Source organism: Helianthus annuus, chromosome 16, assembly GCF_002127325.2.
Source record: "Helianthus annuus cultivar XRQ/B chromosome 16, HanXRQr2.0-SUNRISE, whole genome shotgun sequence".
NCBI lineage: Eukaryota > Viridiplantae > Streptophyta > Magnoliopsida > Asterales > Asteraceae > Helianthus > Helianthus annuus.
Window position 1 is genome coordinate 194147135 of NC_035448.2, and position 24303 is coordinate 194171437.

Below are 24303 nucleotides of genomic sequence, written 5' to 3' on the forward strand. Positions count from 1 at the left end.
AAGAGCTTTTCGGGTTCTACAGGAAATCTGAGTTTCCCGAACAGTTTATAAAGTTCAAAATACTTTATTTATTATTTAAAATCAGTGGCAACTGGAATCGGGTCAAAAGACCTTGTAGAACTCCCGTTTTGGCCAAAAAGGGCATATTCGGTATTTACCGAACCGTAGCCATAACCGCAGGTTATGAGCAAGGTAAAAATTATTAAAAATCTTTAAAATTCCCAAAATATTATTTTACCACAGTGGGTAAATGTTTTGGTGACGAAAACTTGGGTTAGATGGGCGTTATGCTAATTGCGCCATTAATTACAAAACTTTCTTAAAAGTGCGCCTTTTAGCATAACTCTCATTCTAGGCCTCGGATTGACGTGAAACTTTAAGGACATGCTTATAATTTAACAAGCAAGGTTTTGGTCCGTTCACGTGTCCGAAATACTCGTTTTAATTTTAAAAGGCCGTTACGGTCAACTTTTAGGCGAATGACGGAATTGCGCAAAAGACTCGGATAACTCATGAACCGACCACAGAGGTTTATACCAATATGTGACCTGGTCCTAAGAGAGTCCTAAGGTATATTTATACCTCACTAAAACGGGTCAGAACTGAAGTCAAAGCAAAAGTCAAACTTTTGCGACTTTCGGCCCCGAACCGGTTCAATATAGTAAATGATCGATTCAAACGAGCGCAAACAGGTTTATATACTTATTATCATGTTTTATGATTGTCAAAACAGGTTCCATAACATATACATTACAGATTATGCATAAATCGCTAAAATAGCTTTCTGTTGACTTTTTAACCGCACGTTTGACTCGACATTTGACATAGTTAGAGTGGTGATCAGGGGGAACCTTTTTAGAGGTTTATTACCAACGTAAATATCAACTCATAACCACTTTTGATTCGTCATAAGACTGAACCATTACTGATTTATTGTAAAGTCAAACCGTAGTTACGACGGTTTGGTTCTTAGCCATTTACTAAGGAAATGTGACACCACAAAGGGTTAGATCACTTACAGAAGTTGTGTTCTTGCTTATGGAGCAGAGAAGAGGACTTGAGAGCTCTTGAACTGATCAGAGGTGTGTGTTTTGATGTTGTGAATGTTATGTTGCATACTAGTGCTATTTATAGCAAATGTCATGGCTCAAGATCATTACACACAACTCTACAAGTGCCCTTGGATGAATGGCAGGTGTATTAGAGGGTTATGGGTCGAGTAGGGGGCACCCATGCCTCATTGATTGAGGTTTGGTCGTTCATAAGCTCCAAAAGCCATGTAGTTACAACAATTCTGCATCTGGGCACTTTACGCGGCCCGCATGGGAGTTCCCATGCTCTTTTACGCGGGCCGCCTGGGATTAAGAATCCAGGCGCGTAATTGAGGTGGCTCGCGGCCCGCCTCAACTTAAGCTTAACCTTCACGCGGGCCGCGAGAGGTTAAGATTTCAGGATTTTCAAATCCTTTTGCAATGATTGCAGAATCCAGCCATTAATAACGAAATCTTTCGTAATGATTCGCCTGACCTTTCGGTTTTGAAGGGGTAACTTTGCGGTTTGGCCCTCGGTTATTTACCGATAGGGGCCTCGTGTTATTTACCCGCATTATTAAGTCCCCGGTTTATTTATTAATTATATTGGAAAGCCTTAACTTTCACCGTTGACGCTTTTAACCCTTCTTCTACGAATTCGATCGTAACTTTCTCGTTTCATATCGAAACTTCGCGAAATTCATATATATTATTTTAGTGAGGGTATAATACCGTTACAAAGTCTTTGGAACGTTAAAGGGTCACTCAGAGGTATTATTAAACATGTTGACACAGTTAACCCCTGTAGTTTGTAATCTCTCACTTTCTTCCGCGTTTTGTTTTTGTACGATCTATAATTTATTCGTTTGAAGGTTTAAGCATTATTTAGGGATACTATACAGTATATTTACCCTTGTTGACATTTATAACCCTCGAATTTATATACTTTCAAGGTTTGTCAAAATTAGTCCTTTATTTATTATAGATGCCACGTGTAAACAAATGACACGTGTTAACACATCATTGGACACAAAATTTCGAGGTGTTACAGAATCCGGTCATAACGGAATGTCGCGGCCCGCGTAGAACCATCAGATGCAGAAAGATAAGGACAGGTGCATGTTTAACCAGTTCCACCGCCTTTGCATGCTAGATTTCGATACCAGGGACTGTGCCAATAGATTTTCATGCACTAGGGACACCTGGAGTCATCAGAGATCATTGTAGGGTCATGTGGAATGATCTTGTGAAGTGAAAAATCCTATATAAAGGCCTTGTTCTTCACTTGTCATTTGCACACTTGAAATTTTATTTCAAAACTCTTTCTCTGGAGCTTCCTGGAGTTCAAGCAAGTTTTCTTAAGTTCCAAATTCATGCTAAGGACCATAGTAAGTGTTCTTAGCTCCTTAAGTTCAAGTTTTATTAGTTTAATGACCAAAAGTCAAAGCCATCGTAATTAAGCTTTGACTTAGTGATTAATCAATAATGGTCCAGCCATTATTCGAACTGAAAGTGGCTATGAGTTGGTAATTATGTAGGTAATAAACCCTTAATGGGGCACCTACTGATTTCCACTCTAACTTGGTCAATTGTCGGGTCAAACTTATTATTAAAAAGTCAACAGAATCTATTTTTGCAAATAAATTCATAACTAGCAATGCAGAGGTTATGGAGCATGTTTTAACACTAAAATAACTTGGTAAATAATGTAAGAACATGTTTAGGCATGTTCAACCCGACAATTCTGAGTTTAGGCTCGGTTCGCAACCGAAAGTCGCAAAAGTAGACTTTTGCTTTGACTTTCAGTTCTGACCCGATTTAGCTTAGTTTAGATATGTCTTAGGGTTCCTTTAGGACCATGTTATAGGTTAGTATAACCCTCTGAGGTTATACAACTTGGTTCCATAGAAATCCTAGTTCATTGCATGCTTCCGTTAAATGCTTAAAAGTTGACCATTATGCCCTTTTGATATAAAAATGAGATTTTTGAAAATGTGCGAGGACAAAAACCTTTATTACTGATTTATAAACATGTCCTAGAAATTTGACATCATTTTGTGGTCTAAATTAGGAGTTATGCTCGATATCGTAAATTGAAGTCTTTTTATTAATTAAACGGCATTTTTGGCATAAAACCTATTTAAACCCAAATTTTGACACAAACTTTCTACCCGCTGATGTAATATAATATTTACGGATTTTTGGAAATTTTTATTAAATTTTAAACTGATCATAACATAGGGCTCTTGCATTGACCCGGTAATTGTCGGTTATGCCCTTTTTTGCTAATAAAATGAGTTTTACATAACAGTTTGATACCAAACCTTTTCCTACTGATTTCATATGTTAAATAAAATATTTTGAGCCTTATAGACTGATTAAAATCTCAGTTTTCCTTATATAACCCGAAAATCATCAAATGCCGACTTTTAAGCTTTTTAAACGCATAGTATAGGTTACAACTATATTTAACACGTAAGACCCATTACCTACTGATATTATAAGCAAATTTTTATACTTTAACAGTAAGTAAAAGTTTTGAACTCAGATTTCCAAATTTGACCCTTAAAGCTTATGTAAAATGACCAAAATGCCCCTACGGTGCATAGTTTGGCCATAAATGACAAATTTCACATATATGCAATATCTTACTGATATAACTTATAAAAATAAATATTTTTACTGATCATTTTAGACCAGAACCTCATATTACTATTTAACCTCTTTTATAATCTTTAAAATGACCAAAATACCCCTACGGGGCCTAAATTGATTTTAAATCCGTTTTTGGGCATAATGGAAGGTATCCTACAGATATCATAACACATTTTAAGCATATTAACTTAGGAAACCTGTTCATGACTCATTTGGTTACCCGTTATGCATTTTTCGCATTCGGTACGGTTTATGTAACTAGTTTGCATGAATTAACCGAAACGGGTCAAACCTGGTCATTTTTACTTCAAAATCCAGAATGTGTTTAGTTTACCCATATTATACAAGTCTTCATACTTGTCGGGTTTAAATCACATTCTAATCTGGTCTTCGCTTAATCTTGCGTTTTTAACTGTAAACCTTTCATTAAAACTAACCGGTCTTAGTTTAAACTTAAGTAAGACCCGTTAGGAAACTAATAGGTTATTAAAACCTTCGTTCCAGATTTAGGAGCCCAGTAAAAGATATTTTGTAACATTTGTGCCTGTAATCATCATGAACAGTTCAATTATCAATAAAATAATGTTATTTGATCCCAATGTTTGTTTCATTGTGTTTTACATTTTACGTGTTTTGACTTTTATTCAATTCCAAACTCTACATCACTTTCTGGAGAGTTATACGCTAACTGGTGCGTAAACGTACTCAGTTTAGTGCGACAAATACTCCGGAACATCAACATATACTCAACATACCTTAGATAACCTTTACATAACTTAGAAATAAGTTTTGAAGGCTTTGGTATAGCAAAAACAAGTTAATTCGCTTACAGGGACTAAACTTGACAAACTGCGAAAGTATGCCAATTTGAACTGTAACGAACATTCCGGAACATGTCCATAAGTTAAACATACCATAAATATCCTTTACATAGCTTAGAAATAGGCTTTGAGGGGTTTGGTATGCTAAAACAAACTTTTGGATCATTCAGGGGCTAAAAGTGTCAAAAAGTGCACAAGTTTGCACTTTCGCGCATAACTTACGTTCTGAATACATCCGGACATCCAAAAATTTATGTAAGCATCCTTATATTATGCCTTAGTGGTTGGCATGAGAAAAATCCATTCGTCGCGTCATTTGGATCGTCTTTCACGCTTATGCGCATTCCGTCGTAATTAAGCGAACATCGCGATCGTACGGCCAAACGAACCGACATCCGACATATTTTTGGGCATGTTTCATGTCCACAATGTTTAGGCATCATTTTTGGGTCTTAAAGGTGACTTTACAGGTCTTAAAGGGGCTGGAAATAGCTTAAAAACGCAATAGGGGCTGAATACGTAAATTCTGCAAGTGGTGCAGATCAGACGGGGCTTGGCGACCCGCGTAAGACCTACACCCACTTTCACGCGGGCCGCGTGAACATGTCTGACAGCAGATTCTGCATTTAATGCAGAATCTGGCCTTTCGTTCGATCAAAGGGCGATGCCTTTTCACCCAAATGAAGGGCCAAGGGTCAAGTTCACTGAATCTAACCCCTGGACACATGTACGCGCGAGATCAAAGCACGATATTCGATAAAACGATCCTAACGGTTCCACTTTTCCTATAAATACCCCCCCCTTTTTGTGTAAAAACCCACAAATCAGATCTAAATGCTCTAAGTTGATGCTTATGCTTCATACCTGAGCTATTGGATCTTGATTAGCACTCGGGGACCCTCCGTAAGTCTTCTTTCGCTCTTTTATTCGCTTTTCGAGTCCGAAAGTCAACGTTTTGTTGACTTTCTGCATTGACCAGCATATGGTCGATGCGAAGTTCATGGAACTTCATAACGTGAGCGTGATCACGATGGTTATGGTCCGTAGTGACCATACCTACTGATCACCACGTTATCTAGGCTCGGTGACGAGTCGTAGTTTCGGCCAAAATGTGCATTCTTGCATATTTTGTAACCAAACTACTTGTGGGCATCAAAGCCGTTTGTTTTGATGTCAAACCTGTTTCTAAACTTAGTTAAGCATGTTCTAACATGCTTAGCTCGTCACTTTTAGTTTAGTGCTTATATAGGGTCGTAAGGTAAGCGATCTAAACCATCGCTTATGCTTTCGAACCCGACCCTTTTGGTCGGTCATTAGGATCCGACCAAACATATTAGGTGACCATAGCTACAACCTTCCGAGGTTATACCTTGTGGTCGCAATGTTAGGCGTTCCGAACGCGTTCTACGCGAACGACGCGTAAGGTGGCATAAGCTACCTAAACGGGTCGTGATGGACCGTAAGCACTTAGGTTAAGTTTCATTTTAGTATGTAGGCTTTGTTAAACCATATTACACGAGTCTCCATACTCGTTTGGTTTTCGAACCCGCGTACTGTCCGATCCTTCCGATTTGGCCCGGTATATTAACATAGCTACCTATTAGGTGCCGTTGATATTCCGTGACCTCTCGCATTACCTGGTTATTTCACAAGAACAACAAAGCAATCTCAGGTGAGTACATAGAACCCCATCTTTTACTGTTTTCCAAACTGTTTTGGGGTGAAACACATGTGCCTATCTGTTACATTCATGCTTTCCATGTTTCCACATCATATGCCTGCTATGTTGTTAGTACATTATAGTACACGATTTCATTACATTTCATGCTATGTATGCCCATTGTGTGCGTACTTAGTACATTGATTTACATTACATTTCTGTTGCATATGTTTACTCAGCATATGGACACATTGATTTACATGAACATTTCTGTTGCATATGTTTACTCAGCATATGGACACATTGATTTACATGAACATTTCTGTTGCATATGTTTACTCAGCATATGGACACATTGATTTACATAAACATTTCTGTTGCATATGTTTACTCAGCATATGGACACATTGATTTACATGAACATTTCTGTTGCATATGTTTACTCAGCATATGGACACATTGATTTACATGAACATTTCTGCTGCATATGTTTACTCAGCATATGGGCACATGCCTTCATTTTGTTATGACATTTGGTTTGTTTAACATGGGACAATACATTCATTAACATTAGCTACGCCGTTCGTTAGTAGGTAGTGGTACCATAGGAATTGACAACTCCCATTCCTGAAGTCCTGGGTTTGATAGGACTGGAAGGAATGACCGAATTCGATATACATAACTTAGATAAACCTTTAATTTGTTTAAGGGTTTATCGCCGCAGTCTCAAGGCTTGGATGTATGCATAGTTTACAATACCACATAAATGTTAATATCAATAGAGCATGCATTTCCCGCAGAACATAACGCTGATTTAAACCACGTTTTACTTCAACGACTTGTTTTGTGCATATGGTTTAAGTTGACACATTTCGCTTACCATACATGATACATTTTGGGATTACACATTACATGATTTACATTGAACATAAACACGTCGACATTGACATACACATTTGGTGGTTTACATTCGAACATAAACATTTGACATGGTTTACAATAACACTTGACATTTGGTTTACACATGAACAATTTACATGGTGGATTGGTTTGGGTAAGTGATTTAAGTAACGAGGCATGTGTAATATGATACAAGCATGGTGGATACGCCGCTGGTACTTCCTATATATAAATGTTTGTATAATATTACATATCGTGGCGTTATCTAAGTCATTTCAGTTTAGACACATTACATTTTACATAAATAACATATTCTTCACAAGACATTATTTTCACAAACAACTTATCTTATTCAACTCATTTTACTTAGTTATTCATTTAACCTTGCACTTATCTATACATATCATTTGATGTTATCGTTTTTCAAATGGTTTACAAAGCAAAACAAATTACAAGGTTCATGACTGACTGTTATTAAACATTCTTTAAACTCAAGTCATGAATCCCATTTTCACAAAACCTATGTATCTCACAGGCATTTTTATGCTGACGTACCTACTTTCACATGTGTTTTCAGGAGCTAATCCATAGGACGATGATCATGATTCTAGGGCGGACCTGTGCCTTAGAGCCTAAATATGAAGTTTGAACTAGCTTAATTATGTTTTGATTTCCATACTCTCTTTCTAAGACAATGTAACACCTTTGTTTATAAATAAAATACAACTTGTATGCCATGGTTATGAAACAATTTAATTCTGTCCACGACACTCCCCGGCGTTTCCGCCGCAGTTGCATGTTATACGCGGCCGGGGTGTGACAGAAGAGTTGGTATCAGAGCCATTGGTTATAGGGAATTAGGTTATTAGTAATGCTTTGACCTAGACTATAACTTTCTAGGACCCTAACACAAGTTATCTTGTGTTTAGAGTTTAAAACATGCACATCACCTATCCTTAGGTGATAACCACAACGGGAACTTCGGTTCCGCATCCGCTTTGAAAATTAATCATCTGTTCTAGGATGATTGATTACTAGGTTTTGAACCCCTTTGGATTTTCAAAAATCCCGTCAAAGTGTTGGGTTAATAGTGTGAACACGTGCGAACTGGAAGGGTGAATGCCTGTACCCTGGGTTTTCTGTCTAAGGCTAGAGTGTTCGTACAAATCCACATAATCGGACCAGTCACTCTTACCTGGGAACTCTTGGGGTGAGTGTTCACTTATAGGCGAGCATGTCTTCGCGATACACTAATCCTGACCCATTTACTTTGACTAGACATTTCATGTCGCATATTTGCTTTGCGATGCATAACCGCCATCTTTGCTTTTGTTGCTTTTGCTTCATCTCATTCTCTTCATCCAAACATCTCACTCGTTTCATTTCATGTTTTTCTCTTCTAGAATGCCTCCTCGACGCGACAACCAGATAGCTACTGCCGAGCTGGCGGAGATTATTGCGCAGCAGATGGCTGCTCAATTTCCGAATCTCTTTGCTCAATGGAACCAGGCCAACAACAACAATGGTACATGCAAATACAAGGATTTTAACTCGGCTAAGCCACTCAAGTTTAGTGGTTCTGAGGGAGCAACTGGGCTTCTTCAGTGGTTCGAGAGCATCGAGAACACTTTTCGCCATGTGCAGTGTCCGGAAAATCGCAAAGTCGAGTTTTCTTCAAGCGTGTTTCAGAAGAGGGCTCTAACATGGTGGAATGGGGTTATGAGAGATCAAGGTGCAGAAGTTGCTCTAGCTCAGACATGGGCTCAACTGAGAGCTCTTATGATGAGGGAGTTTTGTCCTCGTCATGAGCAACGAGCGTTGGAGAAAGAATTTGATGTGTTGAAGCAAGATAGTGGCGAGCACAGGGCTTATACAGATAGGTTTGAGGAGCCGAGTCTTCTTTGCCCGAATATGGTTACCCCACTCGATAAGGCCATCGAAAGATACATCGACGGCCTACCTGACTCAGTACAAGACATCCTTACTGGTAGCAACCCTACCACACTTCGTCAGGCGATCGAGTTATCAGCGACGTTGACTGAGTCGCAAATTCGAAAGAATAAATTGCACAGGAAGGGTGATAAGGGCAAGAAGCAGTCGGCTGACAAGGAGGATAGTAAGAAAGGCCAGAACAAGAATGGAAAAGATTCTGGTTCATCAAAGAGGTCAAGGAAGCGTAAGGCTTCCCAAAATTTTGCTGTCACTGCCCAAGCAAACCAGGCAGCTCCCAACCAGCCTCCAGCAAAGAAACCCTACTCAGGAAGTGCACCTTTGTGCAATCGATGCAACAGTCACCACCAACCACAATATCAGTGCCGTTTCTGTACTAACTGTGGGAAGTCGGGTCATCTTGCCGATGTTTGTCGGTTTGCTCAGAATCACGCAGTCCAGAACCCTGCTCAACAGGTTGCTCAACAACAGGGTCAGGCTGCACGACCAAACTACCCACCAGGTGCTTGTTATAACTGTGGGGATCTGACCCACTACAGAAATCGGTGTCCAAGACTAGTCAACCAGAACCATAATGCAAACCAGAATCCGGCACCGGCTCGAGGTCGAGTCTTTAACATGAATGCACAAGAAGCACAAGCAGACAACGAGGTGGTGAACGGTACGTTCTTTATTAATAATCAGCCAGCATCTGTTCTTTTTGATTCGGGTGCCGACAAGAGCTTTGTGTCATTGTCTTTTGAGACAATGCTTCGCGTGTCTAGAACGAAACTAGGTAAACCTTTGACAGTAGAGGTTGCCAGTGGTGAACCCATTGTTCTTAATTCTGTTCTACGCAACTGCCAGTTGAATCTTAACGACCATATTTTTCCTATTGACCTCACGCCAATGCAACTTGGAAGCTTCGACGTTATAGTGGGAATGGATTGGTTATCCAAGCATCGCGCAGAGATAGTATGTTCTGAGAAGATTGTTCGTATACCGCTGTCGACAGGCGAGATCCTACAAGTTCGTGGTGAGAAGCCTGCCGGTGGTCTCAAACTCATGTCTTGTTTTAAAGCACGGAAGTATCTGCGAAAGCACTATGTGGCTTTCTTAGCACATGTTACAGCAGATAAAGGCAAGGGTAAGTCTATTTCAGATATTCCTGTCGTTCGGGATTATTCCGAAGTATTCCCTGAAGACTTACCTGGTCTACCTCCAGCACGCCAAGTCGAGTTCCGTATTGATCTCGTACCTGGTGCAAATCCCGTTGCCAGAGCTCCATATCGTCTTGCACCGTCCGAGATGCAAGAGTTGTCTAAACAGCTGCAGGAACTCTCCGACAAAGGTTTTATCCGTCCTAGCTTTTCACCTTGGGGTGCTCCCGTTCTTTTTGTAAAGAAGAAGGATGGATCTTTTAGGATGTGTATCGATTATCGTGAGCTTAACAAGCTTACCATCAAAAATCGATATCCCCTACCTCGCATTGATGATCTCTTCGATCAATTGCAAGGTGCTTCATACTTTTCAAAGATTGATCTTCGATCTAGATATCATCAGCTCCGTGTGCATGAAGAAGATATTCCAAAGACAGCGTTCCGTACTCGTTATGGACATTACGAGTTCACAGTCATGCCATTCGGTTTGACTAATGCTCCTGCTGTTTTCATGGACTTAATGAATAGGGTCTGCAAGCCTTATTTAGATAAGTTCATCATCGTTTTCATTGACGACATTTTGATATATTCTAAGACGCGAGCTGATCATGAGCAACATCTTCGTCTTACATTGGAACTCCTAAAGAAAGAACAACTTTTCGCCAAATTCTCCAAGTGCCGTTGATATTCCGTGACCTCTCGCATTACCTGGTTATTTCACAAGAACAACAAAGCAATCTCAGGTGAGTACATAGAACCCCATCTTTTACTGTTTTCCAAACTGTTTTGGGGTGAAACACATGTGCCTATCTGTTACATTCATGCTTTCCATGTTTCCACATCATATGCCTGCTATGTTGTTAGTACATTATAGTACACGATTTCATTACATTTCATGCTATGTATGCCCATTGTGTGCGTACTTAGTACATTGATTTACATTACATTTCTGTTGCATATGTTTACTCAGCATATGGACACATTGATTTACATGAACATTTCTGTTGCATATGTTTACTCAGCATATGGACACATTGATTTACATGAACATTTCTGTTGCATATGTTTACTCAGCATATGGACACATTGATTTACATAAACATTTCTGTTGCATATGTTTACTCAGCATATGGACACATTGATTTACATGAACATTTCTGTTGCATATGTTTACTCAGCATATGGACACATTGATTTACATGAACATTTCTGCTGCATATGTTTACTCAGCATATGGGCACATGCCTTCATTTTGTTATGACATTTGGTTTGTTTAACATGGGACAATACATTCATTAACATTAGCTACGCCGTTCGTTAGTAGGTAGTGGTACCATAGGAATTGACAACTCCCATTCCTGAAGTCCTGGGTTTGATAGGACTGGAAGGAATGACCGAATTCGATATACATAACTTAGATAAACCTTTAATTTGTTTAAGGGTTTATCGCCGCAGTCTCAAGGCTTGGATGTATGCATAGTTTACAATACCACATAAATGTTAATATCAATAGAGCATGCATTTCCCGCAGAACATAACGCTGATTTAAACCACGTTTTACTTCAACGACTTGTTTTGTGCATATGGTTTAAGTTGACACATTTCGCTTACCATACATGATATATTTTGGGATTACACATTACATGATTTACATTGAACATAAACACGTCGACATTGACATACACATTTGGTGGTTTACATTCGAACATAAACATTTGACATGGTTTACAATAACACTTGACATTTGGTTTACACATGAACAATTTACATGGTGGATTGGTTTGGGTAAGTGATTTAAGTAACGAGGCATGTGTAATATGATACAAGCATGGTGGATACGCCGCTGGTACTTCCTATATATAAATGTTTGTATAATATTACATATCGTGGCGTTATCTAAGTCATTTCAGTTTAGACACATTACATTTTACATAAATAACATATTCTTCACAAGACATTATTTTCACAAACAACTTATCTTATTCAACTCATTTTACTTAGTTATTCATTTAACCTTGCACTTATCTATACATATCATTTGATGTTATCGTTTTTCAAATGGTTTACAAAGCAAAACAAATTACAAGGTTCATGACTGACTGTTATTAAACATTCTTTAAACTCAAGTCATGAATCCCATTTTCACAAAACCTATGTATCTCACAGGCATTTTTATGCTGACGTACCTACTTTCACATGTGTTTTCAGGAGCTAATCCATAGGACGATGATCATGATTCTAGGGCGGACCTGTGCCTTAGAGCCTAAATATGAAGTTTGAACTAGCTTAATTATGTTTTGATTTCCATACTCTCTTTCTAAGACAATGTAACACCTTTGTTTATAAATAAAATACAACTTGTATGCCATGGTTATGAAACAATTTAATTCTGTCCACGACACTCCCCGGCGTTTCCGCCGCAGTTGCATGTTATACGCGGCCGGGGTGTGACATATTTGCACTTGCTGATTGTTATACGGCTGAGATAAATTTGTATTTTGCTCAGGTAAATACTTTTAACTTATTTTTCGTTATACGGGCTTGGGGTACGGTAATTATTAATACCGCTTGGTCGGGTATTGAATTTTTAATCGAATAATGATTAAATCATTGAGATAACCCGTTTAATCTGTTTTGTTTGTGTTAAGCCTTTGGGGGGTTTATGACCATGTCCTGGATATCCTTGGCTCATTCATTGAAATGGCCACGACTTAAGTCCGGGGTGTAGGCATACACCTGCCGGTACGTATGTAAAAATGATATACCCGCTTGTTGAGAATAACTCGCTGTGGGTTATATTATGTGGCGTGTCTATTAATCTTTAACCCGGTACTTCTAACCCGGGCTACTGAACGTATGACAAACATATAATTCTTTTATAAGTTTATTTTTAAATAATTATCCCAAGTTATAAAAGAATATTTGTGCCTTGTGCATTTGAATCAATTTTCTTAAATATTTTCAAAAGTGTCGGTTAATTGTATTTACCAGTGTAAACTGACGTATTTTCCAAAAAGGTTAAGTGCAGGTACTAAGCGAAATGGGCTGGTACTCCTAGTATCAAATAAAGAATCTTGCAAGCTTTTGATGCTTAAATCTGTTGAACAATATTTCTTTTGTTTTGATCCGCCTGTGGATCTTTTTACAACCCGTTGTGTAATACTTTATGTTATTTTCGAATCGGTTTGTAATATTTTTACTTTAGACTTCCGCTGTGCATTGAACTGTGATAAATTGACTATGATGATATCAACTACGTCACGATACTCCCCACCGGGCCCACCGGTAATACGTGGAAATATCGGGGTGTGACAAATAATTCTAAATTATTCTCATTGTCTAGGTTTGAAACTGAAACCTCCCTTCTAAGTGACACTGGATCTTATAAATAGATAAAATAGCTTCTACTATTTTCTTGAACAACAAATGTTATGCCTACTTATACACCAAGGGGCAGTGCTCTAGTGGGACCCCGACAACTTTCTTTAAGAGCGGTCAGCAGTTGAAGTCTCGTTCGTGACAAAAATATAATGTGTGAGCCAGTGGTTTTACAATAGTAAGTGTTCAAGCGGTGGGTTTCCTCTAGAATTGGTGACGAGCTGGGAAATAAGCGTCATCTGTGATCATAGGCGTGGCTGGCCTTTTGCCAACGAATGTATTCAGATGTTCAGACTTTGTTGGACATTCAAAAATAAAATTAAAATAGCTTCACCGAGCTTAAAAAAGATACGAGTTAAGAGAAAACGTTAATTGTCTTGAGATGTTGGTCTGATGGTCAAAAGGCCTACCCTCCCTAGTGGAGACGCAGGTTCTGTTGTCGCTTTGGCCATTTTTGAGAAACATCTGGGTGAAGGGACGAATCGGGGCTTTAGTCCCGGGTTTGAACCAGACAGGAGGCAAAGGTTTACGGATTTCATCTGGTTCCCTCCTATCAGGAGGTACGGTCTCATGGCGGTTGACGAGTCGACCTTGGACAAAGCTCAAGTAGGGTGGGGTTACACGTGAGATTCTTTAAAGCCTAGTGGCATCTTGGGGGTGGGATAAAGCTTTGGGACCAAGGGCGGACCCACATTGAACGGGTCGGGGTCCCCGGGCCCCAATGTTTATAAAAAATTAGCAGATCCGGTATATTAAATTTTATAAGGACCCCATAAATACAATTAGGTGGACACCATAGACAGAAAAGGAAAACTGGTGTAGTGGTAAACCTCCCTCTTTAACAAAAAGAGGTCATTGGTTCAATCCTTGTATAGCCTGTTGAAGAAACACTGAACTAACTACGGGACTAATTAGTTGGGTTTATGTTTCTATCATGATGGTTAATCTTCTAATGATTATTCTGAGCTTCGTCTTGAACGTCTATTCCTGCAAAACAGAACACCGTTACTCGTTAAGAGGGGAATATGGGGGTTTCCCTCTTAACCGGGCTCTGGCGTGAGAATAATCGACTACTTTGGGAGGATAATTAAGTATTAAGAGTGAGAGTAGAGGGAATGGAATGTTTAACCTGTGGAGTGAGGTCTCTATTTATAGCCGGAGAGGTGTAAGAGGATGTGGGCTGCTGGTCCTTGGGCCGATAAGCGACAACATAGCGGATATGCTCTTTGTCTCACTAGTGTCGACCGTTAGTGACTTCTAGAAGTTCTCCGGCGTTGGCGCGCTCTGATTGGAGCCACGTGTCACTCTTGTCGGCCTTGTTGTCCTTCTGCCATCAGCAGACAAGTGGAGATCATGGGACAGATGTCTCTGTCCTCTGATTGGTGCCACGTAGGCGTCCTTGAGTACTTCTCGTTTTCTGTACATCAGACGATCGTGGCGCACGATTGAACAGAGCCTGCTGGATGTTCATTGGCTCCTTTTTCCTGCCACTTGTACCGTCTGTACCTTCCTATCCTGGTCTTGCGCGGCAACCTTTCTGTGGGGTTGCGCGGGCTTACAGGTAGTGAAGACTTTTATCAGGTTCTTAAGTGTTGGAAATGTAGTTCTTTTCTGACTGGGCCTCGCGCCTCTTCATGGGATCTAGTGGTACTCGCGCGAGGTTGTTCAGTAAGAAAATTGTTGAATAAGGAGTATGGCCTACGCGCAGCCTTGATGAAGGATTGCGCGGCTTTTTTGGGGCCATACCCCTTCAAGTCCCTCCAGTCCAGTGCTGCACCATGCGCAAGGCAAATGGTTGGAGCTCTGGACTTAGAAAAGAAAGTGCAGAAAATGCTTGTTTTAGTTTGTTAGGCGCGTGTACAAGCGCTTGTTGGTTGCTACGGCGCGACTACAACTCTGCAAAGCTGATGCTGCTTTGTTTTTAAGTTGATGGCGCGCGGGTGTCTTGGGTAACCAAGCCATCCAGCGCGTCCCTGAGTATCTTCTTTGCTAAGTTTCTTGAAATTTGAGCGGGAAATTATTCGAGATTTGAATTCTGACGGTTTGGTGAGATAGTCGTCGATGGTGACCTTTGAGTTGACTGCTGACACAGATGTCATCATGCCGTCTGTGACGGTTCCGCTTTTCGTCAGGAGAGTGAGGCCCACGCGCGCGTGGTAACCGTCACCCCTGCTTTTACGCGTTATGTGGCATCTTCTCGTTGGCCATGTGAACGGCGAATGCGGCACGTTTTCCCATCGCATTAAATGCGATGGGTATATATATTCGATGAGGTGAGAAGGACTCCCACATCTTATGCTCTTTGCACTCATTTCTCTCTGATCATCTTCATCTAGTTCTTTAAATCTTCAAACTCTTGTAGCAGATCTTCAAGTTCTTCATATCTTCAGGAACACCGATGGCAGAAGAACATGTTGAAGACAATCCCGAAGAGGAGGGGCCTGTCCCGGTTCTCCGGTGGGATTTAGGTTTATTCGAGCAAATCGTACGGAGCTTCCGGTTTCCTCCGGAATGGGATGCAAGATATCCGGGCCAGAATCAAACGGCCGCCGACGCACCGTCGTGCTATATTACTTTGTTTGAAGATTTTTTCCTCCAGGGGAATTTCTGGCTGCCGGTGACGAACTTTATGGGATATATTCTGCATTTTTACAATTTCCATATTTCTCAGATGAGCCCTCCTAGGATGGTTAGGGTTCGACATTTCGAGTTCCTATGTCGAGCCCATGGTATCGAACCTACCGTTGAGAAGTTCCGAGCATTTTATCAGCTTATCAGAACTTTGGGGTTCTTTTCTTTTGCCACCCGTGGAGCTGCGAGAAAGATCTTGCTGAACCCACCGAAAAGTTTCCATGATTGGAAACCTAAATTTATCTTCATTCGCGAGGAGGTGCTCCCAATCGCCATGCCTTTCCGGGACTATCTTCCCATCCCTAAACATTAGAGGTGGTATCAGCAGCTTACTCCAACCCCTAACCGGGTATTTGGAGAAAATGTCCTCGTTGATGCGCGCATGAGTGACCGATGGTCGCCTGATAGTGAGGAGGTTCCCATCTTGAAGATCAATGATCAAGGTCAGTAGTTTCCTTAATTACCCTGATTTCATGCTTCATAACTTTGTTTTATTCATACGATTTGATGTGTAGAGGCGCACTTGTATCAAGCCGCTTTCGCCACGTTTGGAGGGTCTATGGGCGTGCGCCAACTCCGGGATGGGGAGGAGTACTGGTATGAGCAGATAAGGAGCAATTTCATGTACCCAGCTGCTGATGCCTTCGCCGAGCCGCCCACTGCAGCTGAAGGTGCGCATATACCTAACCCTCGACCCTTGCGCTCCGTGACTTCTACTGGGAAAGAGATTGTCTATCTTTCCAGCGAGGAGTCCGTGGGATCGTCAAATGGAGAGCTAAGTCCATGGTCTCAAATCTTTGCAGGTGTGCTGCGCGATTTGGGGATAGACCCTGAAGACAGGAAGAAGAAGCCTGCGAAGAAGAAGAAGGTTATCACCTTGGATCCTGAGGTGACCAGCAAGGGAGCTGGTGGTAGTCGCGCAACTGCTATTGCCGACAAAGGTACTCTCCGCCTTCGTCAAAGTAACTTGGAAGATTACGTTATTATCAGTGATTCATTTAAAGGTTTGTCGCGTATAGGCGAGAAGAGAACTGGAGCAGGAGGCTCCAAGAGTTCAGGGAGCGCGGGCTCCCGTAATCCGGATGCTGGGACCACCCCGTCCTCTGCTGCGCAAGAGGGGGATGATGAAGAAGAAGTGCAGGAAGAGCCTGCGGTGCAGTTAATAAGAAAAAGGAGCCGGGAGGCTACGCTTGGGGCCACTGTGTTGCCGAAAACGGGCGGTGCTCCTTTGATCGGAAAGAAGAGCAACTTGCGCTCACTCTACAAATTCTCTCCTGGTTAGTATTTTGTTTTCTTGTACTTGTAATATCCTTTTTTCTAATATTCCATCCTTGCAGAGGCTGAAAAGAAGAAACCTGAAAAGGGCATTACCATCACAGAGCCCTTGGAGCCGGCCCAGAAAAGGCCCAGGGCTACCAAGGTCACTATCAAGCCGTATACTTCTTCACAGTTTGTTGAAAAGGAGAAACAAAAGGGGGCTGAGAAACGTGTTCAGGAAAAAAGGGTTGAGAAAGAGAAGGTTGTTGAGAAGTCTCCTACTAGGCCGAAGGAGCCTGAGGTGACTGCCCCCATTACAACTGATTCGGCGCAGGGGTCGGGGCCTACTCCTGTTACTGGGCATGAGCAGCCCATTGCTGAGAAGGAGAAAACCTTGGAGGTGGAGAATCCTGTTGAGCCTTCGCCGACTGCTGCCCCTGTCCAAACCGGTCCGGCGGTTACGGAACAGGCTACTGCTGCTGCTGGTGGAAGCGCTGGCTTTGTAGCTGGCCAAGCTGGCGCGGGAAGCCGTGGTGAGGCGCTTCACTCTCCCATAGGTCCGATGGACACTTGGGGAGATGTTTATTATAAATCTTATACCGAGGAAAGTCGAGGGGAAGCGCTTCATCAACCTCCATGGAGCCTTAAACAGAAGGATACTTTTCTAGAATTCGTTCCCTGTCGCGATTGGCTTCTTAACTCCATCCCTCCTGGTGAGGTGAATCGTCAAAGGGAGCGAACCCACAGCGCGCTTTATCATGCATATGTTGTTGGTGAAGCCAACACTCGCGCTGCTAACCATCAGATTGTTCGTGAATGGCGAACTATGGTTAGGGAGAGGGAAGAATGGGAGAAGTATCGCGAGCGGTTGCTGAAGCAGGTGAAGGCTTTTGAGAGGTCGAAGGCCGCCTTTGAAGAGGAGAAAGCGAAGTTTGAGACAGATAAAAAGGCTGAAGAGTGGGGCCGTGAAGGCCTTAAAAACAAACTCCGTGCCGCTGAGGAACTCCTCTCAAAAGAACGTGCTGAATGGAAGGCTATCTGTGCCAAGGACAATGAGCGCATGTATGCGGCTCGCTCTAAAATCACCTAACTTGAAGGTCAAGTTGCGGATTTGAAGAATAAGGTGGAGAATGCGCGACCTGTGCAAGACCAAGCCGAGGTATGTTAACTGTCTTTTGTTGCTTGTGCTTCAGTTTGTAGAAAGTTTTCTAAGTCTTGTTTTCTATAGGCTGAGCTTAAGGCGCAAATATCTGGCAAGGATAGGGATTTATCTGCCAAGGACGTTGAGATCGCTGAGTTAAAGCGTCGTCTGCGTGAGCAGATCGAAAGGAGCGAGTCCTTGGAGATTGATCTCGAAGCTGAAAAGTCAAAAGCTGCCACTGCCGAGGAAGCGAAGCAGAAGGCTGAGGAGGCGCGAGCCATTAGTACCACTTCTCTCAATGTGGCACAGAATAATTATTCTGAGGCCCAGGGTATCGTGGACACTTTGGTTGCGGAAGCTGAGTGGCTGCGCAGCCGAGGGATCGCTCTGGTAGGATTTCTCTTAACTTTGGCTTAATTTGTTAAGACTTGTTGTCTTATGTGTTTTGTTTATTATAGATGGCCAACTCTGTCTTGAATGCTGGGGAGCTGGATACAGCCGTTGCTGCTTTAATAGATGCTTCGCGTGCTGTTGGTCACCGGGGTGGTTACTTGGAATGTGCGCAACATGTTGCAGAGATGTTTGGCCAAGAATTTGACACTAGTCACTGCTCGGTGACTAATCAAGCTGAAGCCGAGCTGGCTCGCGCTGAAAATGGTTACGATAACTTGTCTCTGCCAGTGATGGACTTGGTTACTGAAGCACTGAAGCATGATGACTGGTGTCATCGATTGAAGACCGTCCTAGATCCACCACAAACGGTTGAATTATCTGATGAGGAGTTGGCAGGCGACGATGAAGGTGATGATGATGGCGGGGATGGTGATCAACCTGAATAGGGATTGAAGGCTTTTGTGCCTTGTTTCGTTTAGCTTTTTGAATATACAGGTTTGCGCGGTCGCGCTTTAACTAAATTTAATGGATGTTAGGTTTATGTAAACTTTGCGCGTTGCGCTTTCTGAATATGATGTTTATGTTTACTTTGTTGTCTCTTGTTACAATAATTGCACTGTTGTTCGAAACTTTGGTTAAGTTAGCGCGAATAAATGCAAGTGTAGTTCAAGGGCTGAATTTACTGAAGTGTTTTCGTGCTGATCAAAAGTTTAACATGCATTTGTAACTCGCGAAGTAACATGGCAATAGGAAAACATATTGTATGATTTCATTAATTTGGAAACAGGCGCTTAGGCCAACCATACATTGTAAGTAAATAACATACATGGCGTTTAGCTAGTCATAAGAAAACAAGTGGATGCGTTGCCCTCATCAGAGGGTTGGCTCGTGAGCCTAAAGTGATTACATATAGCACTTGCGCAATTGTTGCGCGTTCCATGCGCGTGGGATGATATGGCCATCCAACGTTCTCAATTTGTACGCCCCTTTTCCTAGCACCTCATGGACCAAGTATGGGCCTTCCCATTTGGGTGCTAGCTTTCCAGGGCGTTCGGCGTTTGAAGCTTCGTTGTCACGGAAAACGTATTCTCCTGGATTGAAGGTACAAATGCGAACTCGCGCATTGTAATACCTCTCTAGTTGTGTTTTGTATTTCGCCTCTTTAATGCGCGCGATCTCGCGTCTTTCTTCCAAGAGATCCAGGTCGAGACGGCGCTCTGCTTCATTGTCGATTGTATTGACTGCTGTCAATCGTGGTGAGGGGAAACCGACTTCTGCCGGGATAACTGCTTCTGAGCCGTATACTAGGCTGAAAGGAGTTTCGCCGGTGCTTGTATTCGGCATGGTTCGATGAGCCCATAGGATGCTTGGGAGCTCATCTACCCAACCTCTGCGCTTTGTGCCCAGTCGGGCTTTTATCCCCTCCACGATGCTTTTGTTTACGCTTTCCACTTGACCGTTGCCTTGAGGGTGCGCAACGGATGAGAAGGTATGTTCTATCTTCATTTCCTTCATCCATTTTTTAAGGTCTTCCGAGGCAAAATTGGTACCATTATCGGTGACGATCTTGAGTGGAAGACCAAATCTGCAGATGATGTGCTCCCAGATAAACTTGCGCACCATCATGGCAGTGGTTGATGTGAGGGCTTTGGCTTCCACCCACTTGGTGAAATAATCGACAGCCACGATTATGTACCTTCCGGCTCCCGGGGCATCTGGGAAGGGTCCCACCATATCGATCCCCCACTGTTGGAAAGGCCAAGCAGTGGACACTGGGATAAGATCATTTTTGGGGCGCAGGGTCTTTGGAGAGTGCCGCTGACAGGAGTCGCATTTGCGCAGCTCCTTCAGGGCGTCGACAGGCATCCCTGGCCAATAATATCCAACGCTCATGATTTTTGCAATAACCATGCGTGGACCCGCATGTATGCCACAGATCCCTTCATGGATCTCTAGAAATTAGGTAATTTGCGTCTTGGGGATCCACGCAGCGCAACAAGGGACCTAAGAAGGATCTCCGATACAAAATACCATCATTCATTTCATATTGCAAGGCTTTGTGCTGGATTTTCCTTGCCTCTACTTTGCTCTCTGGGAGTATCCCTTCCTGCAGATAGCGAATTATAGGGGTCATCCAGGATGGTTGCCCCATTTCGATCACGTTCACCTGGCGCAGCAGGACCGATGGATTTTTGAGCACTTCGATCCTTACCTCCTTTGCAAGATGCTGAAAGGAAGTTGACGCGAGCTTGCTTAAAGCGTCTGGCTGTTTGTTTTCAGATCGATTGATGTGTACGACCCTGTATGTCGTGAATTTCTGCAACAGCTCTTTTGCTTGATCCAGATATAAAGCCATAACGTCGCCTTTCGCGTCAAAGAATCCGTTGACTTGGCTGGCGATCAGAAGTGAATCGACGTGCGCTTGTAAATTCTTTGCTCCCATTTTAATGGCGAGGCGCAAGCCTGCCACAAATGCCTCGTACTCCGCTTCATTGTTGGTGTTTTTAAAATCCAACCTGATAGCGTATGTAAATTCGTGCTTTTCAGCGCTGACCAGGCACAACCTGGCTCCTGAGCCATCCTCGTTTGAGGCACCATCTGTGTATAGGAACCATAGCCTATCTGACGTATCTTTTATGGGAGCTTCAACAATTTCACAATCTTTGATCTTTTCTGCTGGGACTTCTGTGATAAAGTCTGCAAGGACTTGACCTTTGATGGCTGGTCGCAGCCTATACAAAATGTCGTGGCCCCCCAGCTCTATTGCCCACTTCGCCAATCGCCCGGATGTCTCCGATTTTTGCAATATCGTCCCAATGTGAAAGTTGGTCAGTACGGTGATAACATGGCCTGTGAAGTATCGGCGCAGCCTCCTGGAGGCATGTAATAGTGCTAGTACCAGTTTCTCCATCGTGGAGTATCTCGTTTCTGGGTCTGTGAGCATTCTACTGACATAGTAGATTGGAGTCTGGACCCCGTTTCTTTCTACAAGTAACACTGAACCCACTGCCTTGTCTGATGATGACAAGTACAAGATGAGCGGCTCTTTTTCGAACGACGCGGTTAACGTTGGGAGTTCGATCAAACACTCCTTCATTTGCTGAAAAGCGCTTTCTGCTTCAGGCGTCCATCTGAATTCCTGCTTCTTTACACAGTTGCGCAAAGTAGTTATGAAAGGATACGACTTTGCGGCGTGGTTTGACAGGTAGCGGTTAAGCGCGGCCAGGCGGCCGGCTAGCCTTTGCATCTCTTTGATTGTTTTAGGGGATGGCATGCGCTCTATTGCTTGGACTTTTTCTGGATTCACCTTAAATCCGCCATTGGTGACTATGAAGCCCAAGAATTTCCCTTCTTCCATACCAAACGAACACTTGGCTGGATTTAATTTCATGTTCACGCTTCTCGGTAAGTTAAAGGTTTTCTCGATGTCCTTCAACATTTGGTCCTCTTCAAGACTTTTTACTACCAGGTCATCGATGTAAACCTCAATGTGCTTCCCAATATCCCCAGCGAAGGTCTTGTCCATCAGGCGCTGGTACGTGGCGCCAGCGTTTTTTAGACCGAATGGCATCTTTGTATAACAGAAGATCCCGAGATCGGTTCGGAAAGCTGTCTTGTCTTCGTCTTCGAGCTTCATTTGAACCTGATGGTACCCCTTGTAACAATCTAAGAAGCACTTCCATCTGTATGGCGCGAGGGAGTCTATTTTTTTGTCGATCTCAGGCAGAGAATAACAATCTTTAGGGCATGCCTTGTTGAGATCAGTATAATCAACGCACATTCGCCATCCTCCGCTCGCCTTTTCCACCATTACTGGGTTCGCGACCCAACTTTGATAACGTACTTCTCGCAAGATTCCTGCTTTAAGTAGTTCACATACTTGCTCGTTCATTGCTTTTGTTTTGTCTGCCCCTAAGCTGCGCCGTCTTTGGACTTTCGGTTCAACAGAGGGGTAGGTGTTTAAGCAATGCTCAGTAATGTCGCGCGGGACCCCGGTCATGTCTGCCGGGGTCCAGGCGAATATATCCATATTCCTGAACAGCAGTTGCTTCAGATGTGTTCTGATATCTGACGAAATGGCATGGCCTATTGTTACCGTTTGCTCTGGGTACTTGCGATTTAACACCCACTTCTCTGGCTCAGTTGTTGAAACCTTCGCCGCTTTTGTTGGGCGCAACTCTTCTGTTGTAACACCCCAAAAACGGTTTGGTAAATTAAAAACCCGGTTGATGTAAACAAATAAGTTTTAATCTCTTACTTAACCGAAATGAAACTAGAGGGACCAAAACCGTTAAGTGGGAAACATGATTTTATAAAAAAGAAATTAAAACACCACACACACACATAGAGTGTGTGTGTGTGTCGATGAGCAGGAAGGAAGAAAAGGGTTCAAACCCTAGTTTCTTCAAAATCTTCAAATTAAAAGGGAAATCGAAGGCTAGTTGACTGCATAAACTAAGAATGGTGATCATCGAAGTATTTCCTACATCAAGTAAGTCGAATTTTGCAATTTGGTGATGTTTGATTTAGTGGGTTTAGTGTAATTCGTGAATATAATGCTAAATCTAGTATGAATGATGGTTGCAATGGCTAAGTAGACATCAAGATATGTTAAATCTGAATATGAACATGGATTAGGCAAAACCCACTTGCATGTCAAGGAATGGCTAGAAATATTGAGATTTCTACATGTTAATTTGATTGTTTTTGATGATCTTGTTATGAATAATTGGTGTCACAACCATATGTCCGTAGTTAGGGCGAAATATTGTTATGAGCTTGATTGATTGTTAATAAGTTATGTGAAGCATTAGTAGGAATCACGCTTTAAAAGCTTGTACATAATGTTTTACAAATGTGATACCCGCCAAGTGTTCGATGAAATGCCTAAGAGAACAAAATTGTGAAATCGTATGAAAGTTGTGGGTAGTATGTATAGAAGGTGTTTATGGGTAGTCGTTAGCAAAATAATATGATAAGTGTGCTTAAGGTGGAGTCCATATGAGAATTCGGATTGAATGTATGGTTTGGTAAAATTATGCATTAGGAGCTTGTACCTTGTGCTTGAATGGTGTAATGCTCACCTTGTATTAGATGTGCTTGAATCAAGGTAATTAAGAGCGAAGGTGTATGATATGTGAAAGTATATGTAAGCAAATGTGTATGCGAGTATGATTATGTGATCATGTGGTTGTAAGTACTTTAGCATCATAAGTACGAAATGTACATAGTGTCGTATGGTAGGTGCTAAATTAATATGTGTTTTATGCGTTAACGTGATGGATTGCATGAGTCTAAAAAGATGTGGTTTTTGGATGTATGCTTTATGTTTATTAGACTTGACCAT